Below are 16,663 nucleotides of genomic sequence, written 5' to 3'. Positions count from 1 at the left end.
AATTTGTTATTTCATCCAGCAACCTGAGAACTTTTTTTCTTTTCCTGGGATTTAAGGTGATCAGCCAATGTTTTCTCCCATCCCCAAACTCCTTAAGAAGCTTATTAATGCTTTACATTGAAAATAAAGACAAACCAATCTGAAAACAAAGCCATCCTTAGCGCTGGATTTTGTAAATGTGCTTGCTGGACTATTTCCACTATTAGTAACCAATTCATTTTAATATTGCTCCTGCTTCTTGCTAGATCTGCACAACCTCAGTTCACACGTAGCCAAGGAGCAGTTCAACCAGCAGTCAGCAGGTTTTTGTTCCTTTTCTTCCCACTCTTATAATTCAGTGCAGTGACTTGTTTATATAACCAAATCTTTTTGTTTCTCCAAAAGGGACTTGGCTATTTCACTGGAGTGACAACATCCGTGGTAGGTGATGGTCTGTTTTTTCCAGAGCAGAGGCCTCAGTTTTCAGCAGAATTTACATTCCAGTAATAAATATTTAAAGGGATCATAATGGAACTGAAGCAAAAATGTCCCTCCGAAGTGCACACACACACACACACACACACACACACACACACACACACACACACAAAGACATGCACTCTCACAGTGAGTTGGTTTGGGGTCACTCTGGTGCAGATGGTGCCTTTGTTCTACCTCTGAGATATTTTGCTTCTTCTGTTAGGAAACTTGGCCACCTTGGACTTTTAATACCCTATAAAAGCCTTATAAAATATTATTCTTTACTGTCAATGTAGCAGATCACTCAAACATCTACATCAAAGGCATTTTCTGCAAGAAAATCTCTATCTGCCACTAAAAAAGTGTAAAAAAGAGTACAATCCATGCTGATTTCTTGGTGTCCTTTCTCAGGTATGAGCTTTAGGATTTTCAATCATCTCTATTTTATTCTATAACAGACTAAAATAAATTACACCATAATGGCAGTTTTGGAACATACCAGGGCTACACAACCACCATTTGGCTTCAAAAGTGTAGACTATTATAAAGCAAATGAGACACTGATGTACTTTTCCATTTACAAAGCTTGGACTTTCCCCTTTGGACATAACACTAGGTGATGTCTTAATTAATGATGGTGAAGCTCATATATGTGACATAAACCAATGAAATGTTTTTTAACAACAATAAAAAAAAAAAAAAAAAAAAGAGAAGAACAAAATATTCCAATTCTTTTGAGAAAGAATGAACTGATTCCAAAAAGCAGAATAATGAAAACCAAAAGGCAAAAGAAGGAAGAACGTGATGTAGATATTGGAGTTACCTGCACGTCTCCCTTTGCCAGCCAGAAAGTATTTATTCTGTATAGTGTGCTGTATCCTTGTCCCTTCATGTGCACTGAATGATGCCCTACCAGCAGCCCAACATCTGTATTAAACTGCCTGATATAATGCTCACTGAGCACTGCCCACCCATCAGAGCCTGCTTGTCCTTCCTCAAGCCAGTGCATGTGCAATATTCCTAAAATGACACATGGATCACCCACTTTGTCCACATTTACTCTCTCTCTCTCTCTCTTTCTCTCTCTCTCTCTCTCTCTCTCTCTCAATCTCTCTCTCTCTCTCTCTCTCTCTCTCTCTCTCTATATATATATATATACATACACATGTGTATATCATTATCTATGGAAAAAATGGGCTTTGAGTCTTAACTGTAAGTGCACAGAAGAGCAGTTTTGCCATGAGGAGGCCTGTTACCTGCATGTCCTCTTCAAACTGGCAGACAAAAATGCAAATGGCCAGTGCTCTTTTTGTTCTCACCCCTGTGTGACCCACATCTTCAGAAATCTTGGGGTGGTAACAACACACTGCTGGGTGCTTATCAAGGGACCACCATGATTATCTCTGACTTTAAAAGGCTGAAACATATAGGATGTGTGGGAGCTGCAGAAGGACCTGTGTCTCACAATCTGACCAAAAAAGCAAATTAAAGGAATGAAGAAGTGGCTCTTGAGGGTAAGGGGAATTGGTTGTGGAGAGGGGCTCTGAGGGGAGGTGCAGGGTTACATGGGCATTTTTTTTTCCATTCATTCCTGTGCCCAGGGCTAAGCAGGAAAACAGTACTTCTCCATTTCCACCCTATCTCTGTTTTTTCACCTTTGGAATCTGGTTATTCTTAGCTCACTAGGTTTAATTTGCTGACCTGACATGAACATATCCATCTTTCATGTTGATCCTGGCTTAGACTCAGCAGAAACACAAGAGTGGAAAATAACCCTTCGGACAGCTGGAGACAGTGACACTGAACTAGTTCAAGAGAAATGGAAGGTGGGCACGGGTGTGTAGAAACTCTCTGTCTACTCAGGGCAGGTCACAGTTTAGGAGCAAAAAAGTGGGAGTTTGTGGACATGTGAGCATGGATATGCAGACACCAGTGGAGAATTAGAGATAGATGTTCTATATTCATCAGCCTCCTTGCTGTATTCAGCTCTCTGCAGGCATCACTGCAGGGAGGCAGTCCTGGCAGGAGCTGACCTTCATCGGGAGAGACCTTTGGGATGGATCCGCTGGCCACGAGAGGGAACGAGAAACCTCCCGCAGAAAGGGGTGCCCGTCTAGCTCAGGAGAAGCTCCTGGGAGAGGGGCAGGCGTGGATGGAGGCAGGAAGGCCTCCCACTGCTGCTGCTCACCCTTCCCGTGCCAGCCCTGCTCCATCTGCTGGCAAGAACAATGCGGAGCCGCTGCCGCTTTCCCGCCGGGATCCGGCCCCTCTGTCCTCCTCCCCAGCCCAGATTGCCTCCATGTCTGCATTTCATCTGCCACAAGTGCCGAGGGAGAGAAGAGCAGAGCTTCCCCCAGTCACAGGAGGTAGAACATCCCTTGTTTTTGGATCCCATGGGTTTCCCTCTATTTTAGCCTCTAAACTGTCATCAAAGTTACAAATCAAGTACTGTGCATGCCGTGTATTTACTATCTGGTCTGCTGACTGGGAAGTTGATTCCCCTGCTCGCCTGTGGTCGGCCAAAACCAATGGAAATACCCTGCAAGTCCCCAGAGGTTGCACATTGGGATACAAATGGGAATGGAGGGGAGACTGCAGCACCAGCTGCTGCCTCAGCCAAGTGCCCAGGAAACCAGGGTGCAGCTGTGGAAGGTGTTCAGGGGAAAAAGGAGTCCTTTGGCTCTTTGCTTTGCTGCTCAGCACTTTGCTAGAGTATTATTTTGGGCTCTGCCTCCATTTCCCTCTTGCCAACTAGGTGTTTAGGAGAACAGGCTGACGAAAGCTCTGATTTTCTTCAAAATGTGAAAGCAATCTGGAAAGCTTTTGCCATGTAGGAGCCTGCATGGCATTGAGAATTTGACTCACCCTTCATGGAGATGCAGAGTGTTCACAGCTCCCCTGTGAAAGGGTTTTTCAGCTCTGGCAGCATGGGCATTAAATGCTTTTTCCTCTTGTCTTGCCTTCCGGTTTTGGGAAATCATCTGCACCTGGAATTCGCATCTCTTTTCTGGATGGGAGAAGAAATGTGTTCATCCTGCTGTGGTCCTTACATCTGGCAGGTCTCTCAGCTCTGGGCTACAGACAGGCAGGTGGACGGGGTGGGCTGAGCTTCCCCACAGCAATCAGCTCCTCGGGGAGGGAAGGAGGGCAGCCAGCATCAGACCAGTGTTTACAGAAAGTTCACTCTCCAGTGGATTTCCCTATTCCAGTGAAACAATAGGAGGGTCTTGTGCTGTATTATCCATGCTTCCTCTTTATTCTGATATTATCTGTGAATTCTTGCAAATAATAGATGACTGAGACCATTGTTGTTTTGGGAAGTAGGAAGTTGAAAGCATTAGATGGACCTTAGCAGTTTCAATGGACTTATTCATGGTGTTTGTAGTTATGCAAGTCAGAAAAGAGCAAAATACCTGCTGGAATAAGCAATACCCCTGTGCATTCATAAAAGCAGTTCTCTTACACCCCATTTTTAATAAGAGAGATTGTCTCAGTCAAACAAGTGCTAGAGAGTTCAAAACAAAAAAAGGAAAGCAAATATCACTCAACGCCACAGGATTTTGGGAAGCAATCCGTTCCAGCTCTTCCATGTATCAGCTTTAATACAGGCATTCTGATATAAATTGCATGATGGTGATTAATAAATCTTCTGTCAATTGAACTTGAAGTCAAAAGAAATGCTTTTTTTTCTTTTTCTTTTCTTTTCTTTTTCTTTTCTAAACCTTCATTAAAATAGATTATTCAGAACTCTTGGAATGAAAAGTGCTAGGTCAAAACTCACATTTTTCTAGCAAGTCTATGAAAATTTACTATAAAAAGTCACATACTGTAGAATCTCAATTATCCTGGAAGGCTTATCCGGGTTATGGCTCAAGTGTGCTATTCATGTGCTGCCAATTTGCTCTGGAAGTACAAGATGAGCTGTAGTGCCTTGCAAAGCAGCTGAACAGTTCCCTGGGACAGATGGAATCCAGAAGCCATCCAATGGATTGATTTGGTGCAGAGTCCTTCAGCTTCCCTTCAGTTCCATGCAGAGCTTCTCAGAGCTGGAAGTCAGGGAGCAGTGTGGCTCCTCTGCAGCTCTGGCAGGGCTCAGTCTCTGCCTCTGCCTCTGCATCGTGTGCTCCTCATCTGGGAAGTCCTTTAATTTAGAAACCTTGCCCTGCAACTGCCCAGAGATGGCCCTGGCGTGGTCCTGGAGAGGAGCTAAAGAGGCTTTATGGGCACCACCTGTCTGGACACTAAAACCTCTGCATCTCTCATTTATTATTATTTCCTGTTACTTAGGGCCTTTCCTTCTCCTCTTCTTCACCTCAAGTAAAGGGGACCTGTTGTTATATCCATGAGTTTGATAACTACTGGCCCTGGTAGAAATTCTCTGGCTCCTTGCACATTAACATTGTTGATATTTTTTTATGCATATGCAGTTAATAAAAATTGGGAAAAACTTTAAAGCTTTTGCTATATTCTGAACAGATTATGAATTTTTTGTTCTCTGTGAAGTATTGTTAAAACTTGCTACCCACAAGGACTAATTACTAAGAGCAGATTTTACTCTGAAAGGAGAACTTTCTGTCATTTGCACAGCCATGTGTTAGAAAAACAAACATTCAGAGTTAGGCAAACAGGGCCATGCTCCCAAAGGGGTTTTGTGTGAGTCTCATGGCATTTAGTGATCCTATTGATCTCCCAAATTCAGGGCAGCAGTGATTGTGAGAGAAACTTCACATCTAGTTTTCAAAAGAAATGCCTAGCTTTTGGGAACATGTGCCTAAATGAATGCTTGAACACAAGGGTAGAAACAGAACACACAATTTAGGCTCACCTTGCATGAGTCCATCAATGTGGGCAAAGGCAGCTTGTGAACTGAAAGCCTGAATAGGGCAAACAAATTCAGAATAAGGCAGTGTTAGTGTGAAATTCATGTCCAGCACAGGGAAGGGGAGTTACGCAAGGGAAGCTGCTCTGCAGCAACTCCCAATATGGGTAAGCCCTTAATTACTTTTAAAATCTCAGCATTACTAAGCCATGCTTATAATTTCTAGAGGCCTTGAGTTTCTGGAACAACTGGAGTATGAGATTCAATTGCATTCACTTCAGTGGAGGATACAGTTAAGTATCGACACGTTTGCCGGCTTGAGGCTAGTCATTAACTAATTAGTGTATGGGAACATTTAAGTTTTTCCCATCTGATTTTGCAAAGCTATTTGGCAATAGTTGCTTATGAGCTTTTATTTTTCACTTTTCTCTTCTCCTTTCACAGCAAACCAAAGAATCCCCACCAGAAGCAGAAAGACAATTGGAAGTACGCTAACTTCCCATTTTCCCCTTGCAGGAGATATAAATTTTGCTGAGCTTAGCGCCTTTTTTTAATTTGTAATGCAGACATACATGAATAGACTTTTAAAAAAAGAAACATACTAAAGGTCTCAGAGTATTAGCTTCCTTTGCGGCCAGGCAAATCCTCCTTTCCCAGCAAGAGAGTGTCAGATAGAGAGGCTGCTGATGGTGGTGGAACTACAGCCCCCAGAGGGCGTGGCGGGGAGCAGCCCATGGGGACCGGGCAGGGAGGCGCGGGGGCTCCTGGGAGTTGTAGTCCTGCGGCCTTACCTGGCAGCTGTCCCAGCACCTGTCTGTTGCGTGGAGGCGGCGATGGCTCCGCGCCCCACTGCTGCCCTCAGGCTGCTGCCGGGCAGCTGCGGCTGGCATCCCAACCAGGAACCGCTGGAGGAGGCACGGCAGACCTCTGAAGGTAAGGATCTCCTGGGATTTTCTGTGTGAATCCTGTGTTCCATCCTAGTCCTCCTTGCCCCGTGCTTTTGGCTGGGAAGCTTTGCCGTGCCGTGCCTGTGGCGCATCCTTGGGCTAAGGCATGGGAGTTGGGCTTGGCTGGCGGCACAGAGTCAGCGTGTGGGGTCCGGGAGAGGTGCCATTCTCCCCTCAGCCATGGTTAGATGTGTTGGCTCCTTTAGGAAAAGGTTAGTGGGATAAATAATCATTCAGTCTTAGAAAAAGTGAGGGTAGGAATCCCACTGCCCTAGAGAGGCTGTAAATCTTTCTCTAGTGAATGAGGATCTTATAGCATCCAGCTTTTTGCTAAATTTAAGCTTGCTTTTTAAGTATTCTTTTCATTTTAAGTTGACTTTCTAGGTCTTTGTAGAGAGAAATTGACAAGTACACATTTTGCACAGCGGCTGCAATAGACTCTGCCCGTGTAAATTTCCTTTTTCCAGTGTATCTCTCCTGTTTGCTCAACTGGAGGCAACTCAAAGTTTCAGGCTCTTAAAGACCACTGCAGTGAAAATCCTTGGAAATGCTTCCATTTTACCCTGCTGCTTAATACAACAGAGCAATGGTCAGATATCAGAGGAAGGAGAAATGGTTTCGTGCGCTTCCTGGGTAAGGTAAAACACTTCTGAGCATTTTGGCAGTGACCATCTGGCAAGCAGGCAGCTGGGAAACTATTCCAGCCTTGCTGTTGGTCCTTACACCGGAGTGTAAATTTGCCAGAGAGTTGTGGTAAATACCTGGCAAAAGGACACACTGCAGACTTCCCAGGGCTAAGTGTAATGCCCTTGTGTAGAGACTTGGTTCAATGACACAATTATACCCTTGTGTTCCTTTCCTACAAATAATTTACCTATTATTCTGAAGACCATGGATTTGTTGTGTGCATCACTTACGGTCAGACTGGTTCTCAGCTGCTGCCGCTGGGGTGAAGCAGCAGGCAGTGGGCAGGCTGAAAATTGTGGGAGCAGAGTGGGAGATTTCAGCTAAAGTTATGGTGCAAGACCATATTTAAACAAGAAAGGCGGAGGTGAAGACAGGAGACCCTCCTAGTAAAGGTGTCACCCAAGAGAAGACATGAAAGGCAGTTCTCAGTTCTGCTGGGAATCGCGTTGCCCTTTTAATGACAATAAAGCAGCTTTGCTGTTGGTCTCTGCAGAAGTTGCCAAATGCTGAACTGAACAGGTCTGGACAAGGAGGCAATTCCCTTCCTGTTGAGAGGCTTGGCAGCTCTGGGTGAGTGAGAGGCATAGTTTTGGGTGTGTGGGGTTTGCACAGCGTGGCATCAGGGCTGCTGTCATGCAGAAAGCTGAAGGGCTGGTGTCCATCAGAATCAAACATGCAGAAAGGTTAAATGCAGTGCCCTCAGATCTGAAATGAGGATGATGTAGCTAGTGTTAGAGGTGTTGGTAAGAAGTTCTAAACCTTCTACCAATTAATCCATTACCTTAAAAATTCTAGCAGCTGTAATGGAGAGGTCTCATGGGCTGCTTTCCAGGTGTAGTTTTTCGTGTCCCTCATAGACCAATTAGTGGCACTGCTGATATATTTGTAATAGAAAATAACTTATGGGCTCATCTGAATTGGAATAGAAATTAGTTTATAGGGGCATCTCAATCTGAAAGCATTCCCTACACATTCAAAAAACTTTCCAAAGTGTAAACAGGACTAATACAAAAACCAGGGATTATACTTGCTGAGCTTTGAGTGTTTCTCTGTACACAGACAGTACATATGGCAGCTTAAGTCAGGGTGTCAGAACTCCTGCAAGGATGTCTCCAGGTAAATGTGATGGCTGGGGATGCCGCTGAAACCCTGGGGCAGGGCAGGTGACTGAGGAGGAGGATGGTGGTGGTGGCACCAAGCCCTGTGCAGGCAGTGGTGGGGGCCTCTGTCCCCTCCCTCCTGGCGCTGAAGGAGGAAGGACCTCCCTGTTCTTCCTTTCCCCATCTGAAAGTCAGGCTGCAATATTTAAAACAGGCATGGATTTCCCTGTTTACCCAATATCAGCACTCCTCCCAAATGGCAGTTGTGTTGGTTTAGTTTTCCTTTCCTCATACACATCAGAAATCACACAGCATGATATGGCCAATGGGATTATATTGACCCACCTCTGCAGTTGCTATTAATATCTGAAGAAATCCCCAAATGCTTCAGTGGTAGTACAGTTGCCTGCCCATCTTTTTCTTGCCAAACAGAGCAGGGGTTTTTGCTGTAATAAATTCAGCAATTACAAGCAAATTTTGCTTCTTGGTAGTGTTAACAAGATAGGGACCAGACTATATACAGAAAAGAATATATATAGAATATCTGCTTTTGAGTGGATAGCAAGCTGATTTGCAATGTCATTTAAGCAGCATCCTAACAGCCAGGTCTTTTTTTAAAACAAAGAAAGCTGAGGGGATTTGAGGAGGCTCATGTCTTTTTCTTGCTGACCATAGAAACATAACACACCCTTTCTGAAACAAGTGCATTCGAAATGCAGTGCCGGTGCACAGGGCACTAAATTTCAATTGCTGGGTTTATGCCATCATTGTAGTTGCAGCAACTGTGCAAAACACAAGATGAAAGGTTGCTCTTTCCACTCTGAGCTCTTCCCATCCTCCACCTTTACAGCAAAGGTTACCCTGAGCAGTGTGCTCGTCTGTCTGTTGTGAGTGTAGAAATACGTATTATTCATAACTTGCCAATGTGTATGCTGGAAAAGAAAAGCTGAATTTATAGCTATATTTCCTCTCTGCCGGGGTTTTTAGAGTTGTGTGTTTCAGCATTTCCATTACAAACCCCTGTTTTCTGAGGTTTATAACAGTCTTGAAGAGCGGAGTGGTCTTGAACCATAATAGAAAGCGTGCAATGTTGCATTTACAGTACAGCTGTAACTGCACATTAAGGAGTGTAATCTTCTCAGTGTACCCTCAGTGCTCCAATAAGGTTCATTGCAGTTACATACTGAGAGAAAAACAGTATTTTATGTTTGGAGTTGGTGCTCTCCATCCACAGAGCTGAGTGCATCACATGAGGACAGAGAGAATCTACTTGCACTAGACTTCCAAAAATTCTTTGCTACACCCTTAAAATACTCATGCATCTGCAGGGGTCCCCTCTGAATTACAGCTCATCCCAACCTCCCTTTGTCCCTGGGAATTTCTAGTTAGCTTGAGCTGCCACACACAGAGCTGGGGCTCTTGAGGAGAAAGTTCCCCATACCCTGAGAAGGAAACATTTCCTTCTTGCACTAGCCCAGCTACAATATGAGGCTGGGCTTATCTGCCACTTGGTGGAAGGCATCAGAAGGTAGGACGGAGGCTGAACACTGTGAGCTTTAGGCTCAGATCCCAACTACAGTACACTTTGAGGGATGAAGTTAAAAGGAGTGTCGGCAGGATTGAAGTCTTGTTGAGACTAAGTTTTTCTTGCTGTTTCAACTCATAACATCAGGTTATTTAGTCTTCCACTTAACCTCTTTCCCTTGGCTAATAGGTCAGCTTATTGGGTTCATGCCCTTTTGTAAGTATTGCTAGCCTCAAGCGTTCCAAAATCACAGATTTACTCTCAGATCCATGAGACTGTAGGAAAAACATGCAATTTTCAAATTGAGCAATTAAAATAGTTTAATTAATATTTTAGCCCTGATCCTTTGAGTTTCACAGCTTCTGAGCACTTTTTTCCTTGCTTGGAGCTTGACAGTCCTTGCCCCCAGTAAAACCTGTATTTATCACAATTGCACAAATGAACAACCAGCACTGTAGCAAAAAGCTCAACTAAACCAAGAGTTCAGAAAGAGCTTGAGGTTTGGAAGTGCTGGTTTTGTGATTGCATGATTTTTTTTTTTTTTTTTACTTTTTCTTTTTTTTCTCTCCCCTCACCGGTTGGTTATGCATGTCTGTGCTACAGCATATCTGCTGAGAATGAAGCTGAAGGGATTTCTGATTTGGTGAATAAGTGTACAAGTGGTCAGAAGAAAAGTCTGCAGTAAGAAAGCCCAGTGAATGGGAAAGCACAAAAGGCTGAACCAGAGTAGAGCTGCCCATATGTTGCATGTGCTTCTTGGCTACGTACAAGGGGGCTGCAATTTGCACATTAGTTATCTGTGCTCCCTTTCAGATGGGTAAGAAGGCCTTTGGGAATATTTGGCACGATCTACCAAGAATTATTCATCATGTGATGCATACATTTAGGCAGCAGATACACTGTGTATAGGGGCATGAGTGAAAGTAAGGTATTTCAAGGTACTTTATGTTGTCCCTGTGTTTGCCCCATGGTGTGAAGGTTTGCTGTGTCTCCCTGCCCCAGCTTTGTGAGTTCCTGTGCCCCACACGTTTTGTGCTCTTACTGCCATCTGAGAATATTCATCATGGTTGTTCACAGTGCAGTTACTGTCCTTTGGGAATGCTTGTCATGGGAAACAATTTCAAAGGCAAGAGAGGCAACAGGGCAATAGCTTTCCCTGCCACATCTGCAGGAGTCAGAGCAGCATTTCCAAATCCTGCACCTGGTGATCTCCAGGAGAATGTCCTGTGAAGGGATGTTTCTGCATGGTAAGAAGTGACTCTGTAGATACCATTAAAGAATTGCTGGAGAATTGGTCCTCAGTGGTTCTTTTTGCTGCCAGTTTGAGTTTCTTTGCAGCCAGGTTGCATTTCTACATGTGGATGCAAACCAAGAGTTTTTGGGCTTTTCAAGGTATGAGAACCATTGCTGTGGCAATAGTATTAGTCTGACTTGCTTCATTGCCACCTTTCTTTTCCCTTTTGCCAGTTTACTGCCTCTTCTGTGCAGAGACTACTGGCAGTTGTGAGATGTAGTACCTGTTCTGGTTTTGGCATGTTTGTATCGCCTAATACATTGAACATTCATTTTCTCTCTCTTCTTGCTGTCTTATTAATGTCAGAGGGACAATTGCATCCAAACCCTCTGGTTTTAGACAGAGATAAGACATAAAGGGACAGCTGATACTGCCCACAGTTCCCAGATGGGAAGAATTCTAACATTCTTGTCAGGCTGAAGGCCACAGCCCATGGGCACATTCTCCATTCATGTCTGTGGAGTTTCTTCTGGGAGCATGAGATATTTGAAAAAAAACAGTGGTAGTCCTCAGGTGAAGAACAGCTCTTTACCTTGTCTGAGGTTCAAGGTTTTTGTGACTTTTGGTGCATTTCTCAGTTGTCATTTTGAATTTTGACAGGGTACTGATAAATGCATTTTATTAGTCCATAAGTTTGTTTAATTAAGTTATAGAACAAGGTACTTCTGTTAAGTTTTTCACAGTTCTTTTGACCTGTAATCCAGCACCAAAACATAGTTTGGAGAATCCAAGCCTGGAATTTGTCATCTAGAGTAGCTTTTCAATTAGACAGAGAAGCTTAGGCATTTTTCATGGTGTTTAAAAACCAAGCTTCAGAAAAAAAATTATAACTTTGCAGCTCTTACCATAATGTTTTTGCAAACATTTATATGTCTCTCTGCAACTACAAGACTAGTCCAGGCAGGGTTTTTTGGCTTTTGCTGTGATGGTGGAGGTATTGATCTGTGAACATAAATCCATATTTATCTCCAGTCAAGTTTATAGGACAATGAAATTATAGGATAGCTTGAATCAATCAATGTTTCTAAAGCAAGCTATAGAAATATAAACAAGTTACCAATTATTTAATAAAGTCAATTTGCTTAGAAATGCCTGGTGACGGGCAGCAGATGTTATACTAATTTCTGCTTTCTCTGAAATTTCACAGGGGCTGCAAGATCTTAATGCCACTATTAGCAAAGGTAACTTTATTTTAGAAACTCATTCTGAACTCTCACAGCAAGAGGAAGAAACTGTCATTCCTTTTGACCACAAAATCTGTGCTATTTCTAAGAGGAGTTCTTTGAAATAACTAGGATATCTCACAGCTTGTTGCTTTAGAGGGGACTTAGTACAGTGGCACTACATTTAGTTAGCATAATGAGTTTTTTAGACTCTAAGATACTGACTGTGTTTGAAGTACCATAACTTTTAGGCAGCTTAGATTAAATTTGTTAGCGAAGTACAAGTTTGCATGATATTTTAGCTTTCCTAGAATTTTAAACTGCATGCCTGTTTCCTGAGAAGCATTTAGGTTAATATAACCAGGTTCTGACTTGGCAGAACAATTTGAGTGTAAAAGTGTGTCTTTCTGCTGCTCAGTCGGAAGTGTCATGAAAGTGGCCTCCTCAGTGTGGTTTTACAGTTACTGTCTTTGCCTTTGGAGATCCACTTTATTGGAGTGACTTTATTCAAGGTGACTCAAGAATCTCCCATGAGCTCATGGTATCCTTTTGGTGCCCCTGTCTGTTCTGAATGTAGAGCAGGATGTTTATTAGTAGGCTCTGATGCCTTGGTGGTCTGTCTGTTGGGTAGTTTGTCATAGTTTATCATGCAGGAGTACAGAATCATCTGATTAAACTGCTTAATCAATCCTTGAACAGGGATAGCAATAATTAAGTCACAGATGGCCATTGTAAATCCCTCTATTCCAATACATTATTATTCACAGAACTTTGGATATTAAGGTTGTTTTGAATTGGGGGAAAAAAAAAAAAAAGGAAAACCTCTGTGAAATATGCCTCTGGAATTTTTTTTTGATTGTCTACCTTCAAGACATTGAGAATTCATTTCGACTCTGGAAAGGTTTTTGCTTTAAGATAAATTATGATCATATATACTTTACACATTTTGTTACATGGGCTTTGTTAAAGCTTATACATAAACTAGTCCATGATTAATCTCTTTTTTAAGCTGTTCTGTGGTATTTTGTCTGCAGTATTTTGTGGCTAAGCTGCCTGTAGCAGAATTTTGTTGATCTGAAGACTGTGCTATAAATTTCTATGGACACAAACTGCTATAAAATTAAAATGTAACATCTTCCTGGACTTCCTTCATCTATCATAAAGCTGGTGTGGCGCAGCCCTAATTAGATTATTATAGACCTAAAATATATGAGGTAGAATAGCAGAAGAGGAATTGAATTTGGTCATTAGCAGGAGTATGTGGTTAGTCTAGCTGGTGTAGTCAGTAGCTCTTGAAAGATGAGACTACCCTTTCCATTTGATATGCTTTGAGGACAGGTCAAAATCCTTAACGTGATTTAGACTTACTGGGAAGGTCTATAATCCTGCTTTTTAATAAACTCTGTACTTCATGTTGGAACAATGCTTGTGTATATCAAGCATTGCTGAGGCCACAGCCACAGTTGTATTCGTTTAGAAGCTGAAATGCATTGTTTTGGAAGAGCATTTGCAGAAAATATTACTGGACTCAGGCAGAGCTGTAAGGCACAGAGGCTTCCTGTAAAACCTGGATTGTCTGGGTGCCAGGTTTTTGTTCTTTTTTAGTTGAGGAACAATTCAGCCTCACACTTTGAATGCTATTGTGCACTTCCCTGTTTAATAGCTGCTGCTGCTGCGGGCGTGTGTGCAGGCTGCAGCCCTGGCTGCTCAGCACCAAACTCCTTCTGCTGTTTGCTGGGGAGCTCCCAGGCACTGGTGGGGAATGGAGGCTGAGATGGGTCCCTTCAGTGCAGGTTTTAGTCAGCACCTGTTTGTGGTGAACGAGGGGGTGACCTGTGGATTTTAATCGCCACGAAAGAGAAGAGCGTGGATGGCACCGTGTCAAGGAGCTGCAAACCTTGGTGGGTGCAGTCTTGAGGAAGCCTCGTGGATGCAAATGCAGGCACTGCTGCTGACTCACAGCATCTGACAGGAAAAGGCTCTCTTCTGCTTGTCTCTGTCTTCCTCCAGGCTGCCATTAGGGAGGACTTTGTCACCCTAGTTCCTTGATACTGTCACCATGCTGGCCAGCGTGGCTCTGCAAAAGGGACTTGGAGGTTGGTGCGAAATATCTGTGCTATTAAGTCTTAATTAGGATGATATTTCTCACATAAAAACACTTATAAAGAGAATTCTCAGGATTGATAAATAGCTTGTTGTCATTGCTCTTGCATCCCTGACTCCTTTCCCCCCGCAAGTATCATGTGGATTTATGTGACTCTTCAGAGAGCTGAGGTCCCTAACTCCAAGATGATAACTGTAAGTGCCTCTGTCTGTGATGAGAAGTGCTCCAGGCAGGTTTTAGAGTCAATGCTTGCCACCCTTCTTAATGGTTGGAGGTGCCAAGTTAAAATCCTCCAGCAAGAAACAGGTGATGAAGCTTAAAAAATAAAACAAAACAAACCCCACCACCAACAGCAGAAAAGGATGAAAGAAAAGCAAAAAAAAAAAAAAAAAAAAAAAGTAGCTTAATTATGTGTTCTTTTCCAAACTGGATTCTGATGTGAGACTCTGTTTTCTTTCTGATGTGAGATTCCATTCCAAACTGGATTCTGATGTGAGACCCTATTTTCTTTCTTAAGCATATGTTTAAGAACTATTCATACCTCCTGTCTCTCAGAGTGACTGGGAAAAGACTCCAGTGCTTCTTAAAAAACAAGTGAGGTCTCTACTTGACCTGTGTGTGCTGATAGGAGTCGTGCAGTTGATTTTAATAAGGGAACATCTGTCCTCTATATGCAGAAAAATGTCTTTTATTAAAAAGCCAAATAAAGTAAAATTGGAATATTATTTCTTGCCTTCTTCCCTTGTGGTAGATGAAGAAAAGACAAATCTTTTGGAAAAGAAAGAAGAAAAGAAGTATTTTAGAAAAGATTTTGATACATATGAATGTTTGATTTTTATTTTTCTTTTTCTGAAAGTCCCACAGGATTGGTTGTTATTGGGATTAGCTTGTGCCCACTGATTAATTCCTTGTGTCACTGGTGTTAAATCTTGTTGGAGTTGTTCTTGCAGAACTGTCCAGGAGCAGCAGCAAACCAGCAGAGCTATTATTGACCTAGAATAGCAGTGGAGTTGTTAATACCTGCAGCAAGGTTTTCTGTGAGCTTCCTTGCTGTTCTGCAGAGCTGATGAGCTGGTTAACACCTTCTACTTGTTCTGTAAGGATCTGAGGCTGGAAGGGAATTAATGCAGTAGTGAAGCATGAAGAACCAAAATAGCAGTGATTCACTTAGAGTAGAGCCGAATCTTCTTAAAATTAAACTCCATTGTGTTAAAGACTTTACTTTTTTGATACCTATATTATTAACTTCTCTGATAAAAGCAGGAAGTGTAATACAGTGATATTGGAGAAGCCTTGCACATTAAATCTAAGCTATTGTATTGGGGTAGTCAGAGAAGAAACCACTCTTCATCAGGTGTGTTACGAGAATCAGATTTTACAGAATTTCTGGTTCTCAAGGTTACCCTATAATTCACAAACCAAATTTTTGTATTGCATTGATTTCCTTATCTTTCAAATAGGTTTTTTAGGATGGGTGGAAACTCCAAAGCACATATATGAGCATTTATAGTTTCTTAAGTAACAAACAATACTGGACAGTTCAGGGAATTTTGTCATGGGCAGAGGTGTTTACATGCAAGCTGCTGCTTCTGATGTTGTTGTCCTGAAGATTTTTTTGCTCATGGAATTTGGTTACTTTAGTGTATAACAGGTTGGTGGACTTCTCCTGTAGAAGTGCTCCAAGGTGTGTTCTTTGGTTTACCTTTCTAATTGGACTGGATCAGATGCTTGAAACAGTCTTGAGGTTTGCAGGCAGGAAAATATGGAAGAAAGCTGAAGAATTCATATACAGTGAACAAACCATTTCCAGAACTGCAGTCAAAACTTGATGGTTGTGTGCAGGTTGTTCATGGGGCTGTGGCAGCCTGACTGTGCCACAGGGCAGAGATGGCAGATTTGACCATATTGTTGTTAAACCTGGTACTAGAAATACAACTATTTGTAGGGATAGCCAAAGTATCTCTGGAGAGACTGGTTAATGATGCCTCCAAGGGGGACAATGCACTGAGCCAGGAAAATTTGCTGTGGCCCTCGTGAAGTTGAGGTGATACAGCCAAACAGTGCTGTCTGTGTGGACTCACCAGTGTGGCAGATATTGACTTATGGATCTGGTACTACCCCCAAAAAATTGGAGTTTTCTGCTCATTTGGTCTTTCTTTATATGCATTCCAGAAGTCACATTAGACCAGCTTTCCTCTAATTCCTCCTTCTAGTTCCTCTAATTCCTCCTTCTTTGTTCCATTCTTACAAGGTATAACCAGCTTGGAAATTAAGTGCTAATGAAGTTTCATATTGTAAAAATGCTCTATTTTAGTTACTTTAGAGAACTCCACTGTTTGTATGTCAGAACACCCCTGAAGTACCTTTATATTTTTTTCCATGATCTGTAACATGGTCAGGCTGTCTTCCCCATTTATTTCCCAGATTCCTGTACTTGAGGTCTAAAAAACCATTCAGCAATGCTGATGTCTCAAGCGGTGGGTATGTAAATATTTACTGGTGTGAGAGTCAACAGCAGTGGGAGGGGGGAAATTGCTACATTCTGCCATTCAGAGAACCTTCAAG

The 16,663-nt window shown here is 42.6% G+C and overlaps 1 protein-coding gene across 1 annotated transcript in view; it reads left to right on the top strand.

The window, feature by feature from the left end:
- The first annotated feature begins 13,698 nt into the window (after nucleotides 1-13,698).
- TBXAS1 (thromboxane A synthase 1) overlaps nucleotides 13,699-16,663 on the top strand; it is a 231,720-nt gene continuing 228,755 nt past the window's right edge. Inside the window, exon 1 of the mRNA XM_059845873.1 lies at nucleotides 13,699-14,090. The gene's annotated coding sequence lies outside the window, so the exon portion shown is untranslated. The remainder of the gene's footprint in view (nucleotides 14,091-16,663) is intronic.

The sequence above is a fragment of the Haemorhous mexicanus genome, chromosome 5 (genome assembly GCF_027477595.1).
Source record: "Haemorhous mexicanus isolate bHaeMex1 chromosome 5, bHaeMex1.pri, whole genome shotgun sequence".
NCBI lineage: Eukaryota > Metazoa > Chordata > Aves > Passeriformes > Fringillidae > Haemorhous > Haemorhous mexicanus.
Note: the sequence above shows the minus strand (reverse complement) of the source record. Positions and strands in the feature narration are given on the sequence as shown.